At 40.9% G+C, this 10510-nt stretch overlaps 1 long non-coding RNA gene across 4 annotated transcripts in view; it reads right to left on the bottom strand.

The window, feature by feature from the left end:
- The window catches only part of LOC116970953, a 110056-nt gene extending 100025 nt beyond the window's left edge, over window positions 1-10031 (bottom strand). For 2 of the 4 annotated variants that reach the window (XR_004411367.1, XR_004411365.1), the window contains exons 1-4: window positions 9752-10031; window positions 7935-8067; window positions 7381-7544; window positions 6080-6213 (exon numbers count right to left, since the gene is read on the bottom strand). This is a non-coding gene — a long non-coding RNA (uncharacterized LOC116970953). The remainder of the gene's footprint in view (window positions 1-6079; window positions 6214-7380; window positions 7545-7934; window positions 8068-9751) is intronic. The other 2 variants (XR_004411366.1, XR_004411364.1) reach the window with 2 other exon arrangements.
- Window positions 10032-10510: the final 479 nt, after the last annotated feature.

The raw sequence follows: 10510 nt of genomic DNA on the forward strand, positions 1-10510 counted from the left end.
TATTCTAAGACTGTGGCCCCTGGTTCTGGACTCGCCCAACATTGGGAACATTTTTCCTGCATCTAGCTTGTCCAGTCCTTTTATAATTTTATATGTTTCTATAAGATTTACCCTGATCCTTCTAAACTCAAGTGAATACAAGCCTAGTCTTTTCAATCTTTCCTCATATGACAGTCCCGCCATCCCAGGGATCAATCTAGTGAACCTACGCTGCACTGCCTCAATCACAAGGATGTCCTTCCTCAAATTAGGAGACCAAAACTATACACAATACTCCAGATGTGGTCTCACCAGAGCCCTAAACAACTGCAAAAGATCCTCTTTACTCCTATACTGAAATCCTCTTGTTATGAAGGCCAACATTCCATTAGCTTTATTCACTGCCTGCTGTAGCTGCACGCCAACTTTCAGTGACCGGTGTACAAGGACGCCCAGGTCTCGCTGCACCTCCCCCTTACCTAACCTAACCCCATTGAGATAATAATCTGCCCCCTTGTTTTTGCCGCCAAAGTGGATAACCTCACATTTTTCTATATTATACTGCATCTGCCACGCATCTGTCCACTCACTCAACCTGTCCAGGTCACCCTGCAACCTCCTAATATCCTCTTCACAGTTCACACTGCCACCCAGCTTTGTGTCACCCAGCTTTGTGATTAACATAGAAACATAGAAAATAGGTGCAGGAGTAGGCCATTCAGCCCTTCGAGCCTGCACCGCCATTCAATATGATCATGGCTGATCATCCAACTCAGTATCCTCTTTCATCTTTCAAGTTCATGCATTTTGGGTGAGTTACCACTTTTCAGACCATTCCATGAGCCCTGCAATTTGTCCAAACATTTATGTTTCCAGAAATAGAATTCATCTTAATGATGAACCTCTTTTGCATATTCCTTTAACTTCTTGAAGCTGTTATTTAGTGATGTCTTGCAATTAGGATTGTCCTTTCCTTACATGAAGGCAATGTGTAGCAAGTTACATAACTTAAAACTAAGTTCCAATAATAATTTTACTAATTAATTGTTTATTAGTTTAGTTTAGTTTAGTTTAAAGATACAGCGTGGAAACAGGCCCTTCGGCCCATCGAGTCTGCACCGACCAAACAACAACCTGGCCCTTAACTCCAAGAAGACCAAGGAGCTCATTGTAGACTTCAGGAAGTCCAGGGGCGGCACGCACACCCCCATCCACATTAACGGGACGGAGGTGGAACGTGTTTCTAGCTTCAGGTTCCTGGGAGTCAACATCTCCGATGACCTCTCTTGGACCCACAATACCTCAACTCTGATCAAGAAGGCTCACCAGCGTCTCTTCTTCCTGAGGAGACTGAAGAAGGTCCATCTGTCTCCTCAGATCCTGGTGAACTTCTACCGCTGCACCATCGAGAGCATCCTTACCAACTACATCACAGTATGATATGGCAACTGCTCTGTCTCCGACCGGAAGGCATTGCAGAGGGTGGTGAAAATTGCCCAACGCATCACCGGTTCCTCGCTCCCCTCCATTGTGTCTGTCCAAAGCAAGCGTTGTCTGCGGAGGGCGCTCAGCATCGCCAAGGACTGCTCTCACCCCAACCATGGACTGTTTACCCTCCTACCATCCGGGAGGCGCTACAGGTCTCTCCGTTGCCGAACCAGCAGGTCCAGGAACAGCTTTTCCCGGCGGCTGTCACTCTACTCAACAACGTACCTCGGTGACTGCCAATCACCCCCCCCCGGACACTTATTATTATTTATTCAAATCATTTGCTATGTCGCTCTTCCAGGGAGATGCTAAATGCATTTCGTTGTCTCTGTATTGTACACTGACAATGACAATTAAAATTGAATCTGAATCTGAATCTGAATCCCAACACATTGACACAGCACATATCCTACACACACTGGGGACAATTTACAATTTACACTTTGCCAAGTCAATTAACCTACAAACTTGTACGTCTTTGGAGTGTGGGAGGAAACCCACGCGGTCACGGGGAGAACGTACAAACTCCATACAGACGGCACCTGCAGTTAGGATCGAACCCGGGTATCCAGTGCTGCAAGCACTGTAAGGCAGCAACTTTACCTCTGAACCACCATGCCGCCCTTTTTCGGATTTATAACGTTGTATACTGTCTAAGGTCTCCCCTCAGCATAGGATGCTTTTGTAAAATTTCAATAATATTATTTCAATGATAATGGCACGGAAGAGTGAAATTAACTGCAGTAAATTTCAGGTTGTACCTTGGACAATAATAGACCAGTTACAGCCCAAATGACCTATGCAAGCACACCTAGGAAGGTGCCAGTGTACATGTTGATACAAAGTCCAAGTGCTTCAACACCACCATGTAAAATTCATGTTTAGTTTAATAACCACTTTATACAAATGTCTTATTTTCTACAATATGCCTACTAATTCAACCGTCCACTCTCCATAGATAATAATTCTTTCACAGTTTCTTCACAACAGAACTTATTGATTTTCTTGACAATTAAACTTTAACACTTCCAATGCAAGTAATTAAAATGGCAAAAGTATGGTTGAGAAAAAATAGCTGAAACTTAGGGATTTTCTATGAACATATAAAAACTACAGTTACAACATCAGTTTTCCTATTCTTCAATATTCAATTCAAAATGAAGTAAACACACTTTAAAGTAATGAAATTCAATTATTTGTACTTAGAGACAAACGCATTGGCCAAAATATCTCTGCATTAGATGAAAACTAGTTCAGACTGCTACGTTTCAGTTTGCCTGTTTTAAAGCTCACTAATGCTAAGAGACAGTTTGATGATGCATTCAGCTAAACAGTTTAATTGCATTATAGTTGTCAAAGCGGGTTCTGATTTATCAGTTGTGTATAATTTAGCAGACATATTGAAAGTAGGAAATGCCAATGATTTGGAGCAAAGTCAATGAGCTTTAAGCAGTATTCCAGCAGAGTTCTCTCTGAGAAAAAAGTTCTGTGAACTTTAGCCAGAAGGTCAATGCTTCAGTAAGAAAGTGTTTGATCCCTAATCTGAAATGCACTATATGCAGCATGTCTTTGAAGATGAAAAATAACTGCATAGCATTATTAACTCAATGGGCATTCCCTCTAAACCCGATCTCCCTTTACTAAAGAAGAGTTTTCTGTAGTTCCAGTATAATGGTATTGATAATGTCAATGTGCGTGCCATTAACTCATACACTGAATTTGAAATATATAAATGATTTGATCCCAATTTAGAACATTCCAGGCACATTGGCATCAGATGTGGAAAATGCAGTCTTCCAAGATGTTTGAGCATAAGAAAAATGTGAGAAATTAATTCATTCCCACTTGACCCCCATAATGTGTTTTGTCAATCTTTCACGTGAATTATACATGGCTCATTAATAAATCAAAACCAGAAGTGCACCAGATTTTAGAAAACTTTGTCAACCAAAGGTCCAAGGGATGTTCTAAGGGCAGTCTTATTTATATATTTCCTTTGTTCTCTCAATTAGTTTCAGTACAGATTTACAAATGGTTAATTTTAACTCTACAATATTCTATGGTGGAATAACATAGGAACATTCTGAAGGGTTCAAATACCAGAAGACATATGTGTAAATAGCAACAACTAAATTGTAAGAAGAGGACAGGACAATGTTATTACACAGACTAACCAGAGAAAACTTTGAGGCAATCATTATCAGTGGATTTACAGTTGCTCAATTGGACACCTTTTAGATGTAGATGATTCGGTAAAGGAATTGGCAAAGTATCAGCTACCTGCTTTACATATTTACTGACTTTTATTTCTAGCAACTCCAAAGTAAATACAAATGGGGAGTGAAGGAAAATGACCCATTAATTCACTTCTTTCACATCATCACACAAAGTCTAAATCTACCACAATGTATGTCCTGGAAGGAAACAGTTGTACGATAGGCAGTGTGTTATGAATTACAGATAACATCTTATTGGGCCAGAATTAATTACTGTGCCTAAAAATGACTATAGATTAAAAATAATCCATTATGACATAGACATATCAATTAAAATTGATTCTGAGCAAATCTAGTTGCTAACTTGAAATAAATTATGTTAACAATATTTTGAAGGTTGCAGGCATATTTTTGTTTCCCTCTTTTCCAAGGCTTCCCATTTAAAATATATTGGCAACTTTCTGGATTCAGTATTGTTTTGTAACTCATCATGTATTTATTTTACTGTTTGCTTCTTTATTTTCTCCTACTTTATTTTTCTATTTTCAGGGACAATAGTAAAGAAGATTATTCAGTTAATTGATTCTTTGCCAGTATTCTAAAATAATAGATCTAGAAATGTGTCTGTGGATTTTTTCTGCCATATAAATATCTCCCTAATATTGTTTTAAGAGCAAACCAACATAAGGTTTAACCATGTAGGCATGAGGACTCCTTCTAATAGAAAAAGGCACGGAGGCGGAGGGGACGGAAGAAAAGCTCTACGTCGTGGGAACTCGTTGAGGTGGGGGTGGAGGGGAACAAAAGTGAGGCCTCTGCTAAGTCTGAAGAAGGGTCTCGACCCGAAACGTCACCCATTCCTCCACTACAGAGATGCTGCCTATCCCGCTGAGTTACTCCAGCATAAGGTTTGACCGCATCTTCATCAAACTATCTAAGTGGAAGTCCGTGTCTTTGACTGAATTGTTACCACCACACACAGTCCTGGGGGGGTAGAAAATCCTTCTTCACATTGGTACATACTCCACTTTTTTTGGCACAGGCATCGTACTTAATGGGATAGATGCAGAACTAGTCTGAAGAAAGGTCCTGATCGAAACACTGTCTTTCCAATGCTACCACTGACCTTGCCTGACCCACTGAGTTTCTCCAGCATTTATTTAGCTCAAGATTCCAGCTTCTACAGTGTCCTGGGTCTAAAGACCCAGAACAGATCGGGCAGCTCAAAACTGGACATCCATGATGTGCTGGGGACCAGCGGCAGCAGCAGAAATGTACATCGCCACGGTGTGTAACCTCATGTTATTGTGTATCCCTCATTCTACTATTACAATCAAGCCAGGGATTGACCATGGTTCAGTGAGGAGTGGATAAGGGCATTGTAGAAGCAAACACAAGGCTCACAGTAAAGTGTGGTACCAAGCTGATGAAGTAGTATCACATGTGTGCTGATGAGTGGAAAATAATGGCATAACAGAATTAAGCAACCCTTAATGCACTGCAGTCCCACCAGGTCTAGTGGTGGACAATTAAACAGTTAAAGGGAGGGGAAAGCTCTAAGAATACTCCCACCCTCAGGCATGGTCGGGCCGAGCATGTAAATGCTAAAGACAAGGCTGTAGAATTCGTAGCTACATTCCAAATGAGGAAGTCAAAACCCCCAACATCATGAGAAATATCGACCGTTGAGTCTGTGTTGTTAGAAGAATCATAGATGGGTAGCGATAGATACTTCTGTTTGAAGCACAATGTTACACTATTGCAATCTCGTGCTTCTTTCACAGAGGCTTTATGAGATTGTTGCTGTCAACCAGGCTGTAACTGAATACATTGATATGCCAAATGGGCCGCTTTATTGGAGACTTGGCTGTGATTTTGAATTAGAACATTTACTAAGTTACTCGGTTTATTTCTTGATCAAGTGAAACAATGACCATTTGCAGCTGCTGCCTAAATGTTCCGTTGTATCAAGAGAAGATTATTAAGTGCCCTGAAGAGTTCACTGTGAAACACTAGTACTTTATGTTCAATTGTAAATATCCGTTAGTGTATTTGACTGCAACTAGCCGCAGCTAGTAGACCTGCTGCCTCACAGCGCCAGAGACCCAGGTTCAATCTTAACCCCACGTGCTGTCTGTGTGGAGATCGCAAGTTCTCCCCGTGACCACTTGGTTTTCCTCCGGAGGCTGAGTTTCTTCCCACATCCCAAGGAGGTGTGGGTTTGTGGTCTGATTGGACCCTATAGATTGCCCCTAGTCAGTGTGTAGGGAGTGGATGTGAAAGTGGGATAACATAAAACTAGTGTGAACAGGTGATCGATAGTCAGCATGGACAGTGGGCTGAAGAGCAAGTTTCCTTGCTGCATCTTTCAATCAGTCAAACCCAGTCTCAAGTACCTTCAGAACTGTATCCCCATTCGAGAAGCTTTCTGTGGGGCTTTGGTGCCTGAGATTCAAGACTGTATGGTTCTTTACCCCCAACTTTGCCAGCTTCCTGCAGTTTGTTCTGGTCAGTCAGTCACGGAGTCACACTGCACAGAAATGAGTTCACATTGACCATCAACTGGGACGACAGATGGCATAATGGGCTAAGTGTTCGGCTGGCAACCGGAAGGTAGCCGGTTCGAATCCCGCTTGGAGTGCATACTGTCGTTGTGTCCTTGGGCAAGACACTTCACCCACCTTTGCCTGTGTGTGAATGTGTGTGAATGTGTGTGAGTGATTGGTGGTGGTCGGAGGGGCCGTAGGCGCAGATTGGCAGCCACGCTTCCGTCAGTCTGCCCCAGGGCAGCTGTGGCTACAGAAGTAGCTTACCACCACCGAGTGTGACTGAGGAGTGAATGAATAATGCGATGTAAAGCGCCTTGAGTATTAGAAAGGCGCTATATAAATCCCATCCATTATTATTATTATCAACTGCACGTTTACACATCCCATTTTCCTCTCCCATCATTTGCCCCCAGACCCTATACCCTTGGGACAATTTACAATACCCAATTAACCTAACAACCCACGACATTTAGAAGTGGGAGGAAACCAGAGAACGCAAGGATGTAGCCACAGAAAGAGATGCAAACTGCACAAAGGCAGCAACTGAGGTCAGGATTGATCCCATATTGCTGCAGCTGGGAGGCAGCAGCTCTTCGAGCCACCCACTGTTGTTATTGTTCACTCTGGTTCTTCTGTTCCATGCTCCATTTGACAGACAATGACTGAGCTTATCTGATGGCCAAATATTGTAGAGATTCCATCTGTTTAATACTATAGAGCAGCAGCAGTTTGCGAAACTATATATTTAACAGTCGTGTTTAAGAAGAAACAGCAGATGCTGGAAAATCGAAGGTGGATAAAAATGCTGGAGAAACTCAGGAGGCACTGGAGGCACCATCTATGGAGCGAAGAAAATAGGCAACGTTTTGGGTCGAAACGTTGCCATTTCCTATTTAACAGTCTTGATGTGATCTCCACTCAGCTTCCAGGATTTACATGGCTTTCATTATAAAAAGGTTCTTCTGGAGTGCTTGGAGCTCTGATCAGTGAACAGCCATTTGAGCTCACAAAAGCCCTTGTCTGCCAAAACCTATCCTTCTGATGCACATGGCCCTTGAAAGATGAGAGGCAGCTGTGCCTGGGAGCTGCCAGCGTGTTTGAAATAGGGCGGGAGGGGGGAGAAAAATACTGGAAAAAAATTTCCTTACCTTTGGCGTTGATAAAATATAGTCCTCTGTGTTGAACAGTGAGTATCGTTTCCCAGAGCAGTATTGTTGAAAATCTTGCCAGCAATGGAATTTGGGCACTACTGCACTGTAGATTACATTTGGTTGAGTTTGATCCTGGAAGGAATATTCGCAAACACGAACATCTTGGCCAGAAATGAACATAGGATTTTAGTAACTAGCACTAAGATTCAAAAACGGGTAAAATTGCTTAACTTAGCATTAACTTATCTTTTAACTTCAAAACGTCATTATTTTCCCATTGTGCAGATATATGTCTATCCCTTAATCAAATTACTCTGCTTTTTTATGTAAACTTTTGTTTACAAATATTTAGTCACTTTTAAAAACTTTATTGATCCTGTTTCCACCATTATTTCCGGTCGACTATTCCAACCAACTTGCATTCTCTGCAATGTTCTTCATCCCCTCTCTCTTTCTTTTTTGCCATGGTTGACTAAGCCATAGTGTCAAACCGTGTTTAATTTGGTAGCATTCACACCACAGTGTCAGTAAATTATCATTTCAGATCTTACCCCATGGCGGTGAGCAGATTCTTATCTGGGCCTTCAATCCAGTCAACTATTGCAGGAGGAGTGCCAGTTTTTGGAAAATTAAGGCTCAGGCGTATGGCTCACCTACCCATGATGTCCGGACGAATATTTGCACCTAGAACAAAACAATTAAAAAAGATGTGTTCAAAAGGGAACTGCAGATGCTGGAATATCGAAGGTACACAAAATTGCTGGGGAAACTCAGCGGGTGCAGCAGCATCTATGGAGCGAAGGAAATAGGCGACGTTTTGGGCCGAAACCCTTCTTCTAAATTAAAAAAGATGATCTCATCTGATCTGATCTGATCATTAAATTATTGTTCTGGAAGCTTATTATGTTGTAAATAGCCATTGTATTTCCCATTGTGTATCAGTGTACTCACTGAGTACACTTTATTGGCTGTAAGCATTTGTGGAAGTGCAGAGCTGGACATGAAAGATGTTGTATGATTCTGGGCCTTTTTTTGTGTATGAAATGAGGAATTAAAATATAGCCAGCATTCATGTTTTTATTAAATGCACCTCTGAGTATAATTAGCTTTGTGTATATTTACACAAAATATATGAAGCCCCTAAATATATGTACAGTACACTTTAAAATTACAGGAATGTATTTAACTTTTAAAGCCTTTTGTGAATACATGGTCCTTTCAACGTTTCATATTTTCTGAATAAATGGAAACTCCTTGGGCTTTGAAGCCATTAATTTCCTTTGGTATTTTAACTAAGTTAAGGGCCTGTGCCACTTAGGCGATTTTTTAGGCGACTGCCGGCGACTACGACAATGGACAATGGACTGCCGGCGACAACCTACATCACCTGGCAACAACCTACGCCATCCTGGCGACAACCTACGCCATCCTGGCGACAACCTACGACAGCACCTACATCAGGAGAAGACAAGCTATGACAAGCCTAGTCGCCAGCAGTCGCCTAAAAAATCGCCTAAGTGGGACAGGCTCTTTAGACATTCAAGGATGCCATTGGGACTTTTGCTGCTTTTTCTGATCTCCAGTCTTTCCAACCAAAATGTCAGAAGATCAATCATGCACCACAATTGCTGCCTGAGAATTATACAGAAAACCAGGAATACTACCGCCAACCCTGTGTCGTTCATGTCACTATGTTGACTTATTCTTAGAAAGAACCAATTCATAGCTTTTATGATCGATGCACTATCTAGGTTTTGATTCTTATCTCTGTTCCATTAAGTACACGTTCATTAGCATCTGCCTCCTGTGCACACTTAGTGTGAACTGAGTCAGAGATTCCACCCATTGTGTCCACTCATTCAAGTTTGACTGAGCCAGTGTCAGTGTCTGCTTCCTATCTAACAGAGGCAATCTATCACTTCCAGGGAGTGAAATGCAATCACCCCATTGAAGTGTCAAAAAATATTCCAGCCATTGTTAAAGGAGACTGCAACTTCACATTTTTTTGTAGTGTAAATATGATCATTTATCTTGATGAAGAAAATACCACTGGTAAGTGAAATTAGACAAAATATCATCATTAATTCAATTTGCAGAAGTGAGCGGTTCTTATATTATACGATTTATATGAACCATATCATCTCCTTCGAATCTGCAGCAATGTCACAAAAGATCTGTTGGCATTTTAAATAATAATTAATGTCAGTACCTGATATTACAATTGTACTTTAATCTTCTAATCGATTGAAATCACTCTCAATGTATTTGACACCAGTTGAATCATTAGAATAGAACACTGCTTTATCTTTAATTTGCAAATTGTTTTTGCCTGTAAACCATATATTGATAGTGTTCAAAATGTACATACCTCATACTGTGCAGCATTATTCGAGCTTTGTCTCACAGAATCTGGAGCTCTTCAAACCACTCTAGCAATAGCTAGCCTTCTCAATTTTCATGCTGTAAGAACCCTGACATTTGGCAATAAATTATTTGGTCAATACATCAAAGGTATCTACTATTACATCACAACTTTTGCAAAGACACAGCAAGGCAGATGACTAAGATTAATGATATTTGGGTTAAAGAAGGATTCACTTTAATAGCTATAATCCCTCGCTAATGGCTCATGGACCTGTCACCTCATTGCAAACAAGATTCAACTGGTTTACTCCGATGGAAAATTAACTATGATTTACTCATGTGGAGTGTTTATTTGCATCATTCCGTTTGAAAAGATATGACATGAGAGAGCACAGGACGCCAGTACATATTCATTTGCTAAAGGATTAAGGAAGTGAAAGCAGCACTGTTATGGAGTTTCACCAGATAAATATTTCTAAGTGTTTAATTTATTCACTCCATAATGGCTCTGTAAGTCTATGTCCAATATTTGATATTGCATATGTATAATATAGACAGCTTCCACTTATATTGCCTTTTACCGCAACAAAAATGACCAAAAATGCTTTACAGAGGCATTATCAAACTAAAATTAATGGCAAGCCACATGAAGAGATATGGGGGCAGAGGACCAAATGCTTGGACAAACAGAGGCTTTTAAGATGAAGCTTAATGGATGAAGGAAGGAAAAGAGGTTTACATAGTAAGTTCAAACTATTAGGAA

This window comes from Amblyraja radiata, chromosome 3 (assembly GCF_010909765.2).
Source record: "Amblyraja radiata isolate CabotCenter1 chromosome 3, sAmbRad1.1.pri, whole genome shotgun sequence".
Lineage (NCBI taxonomy): Eukaryota > Metazoa > Chordata > Chondrichthyes > Rajiformes > Rajidae > Amblyraja > Amblyraja radiata.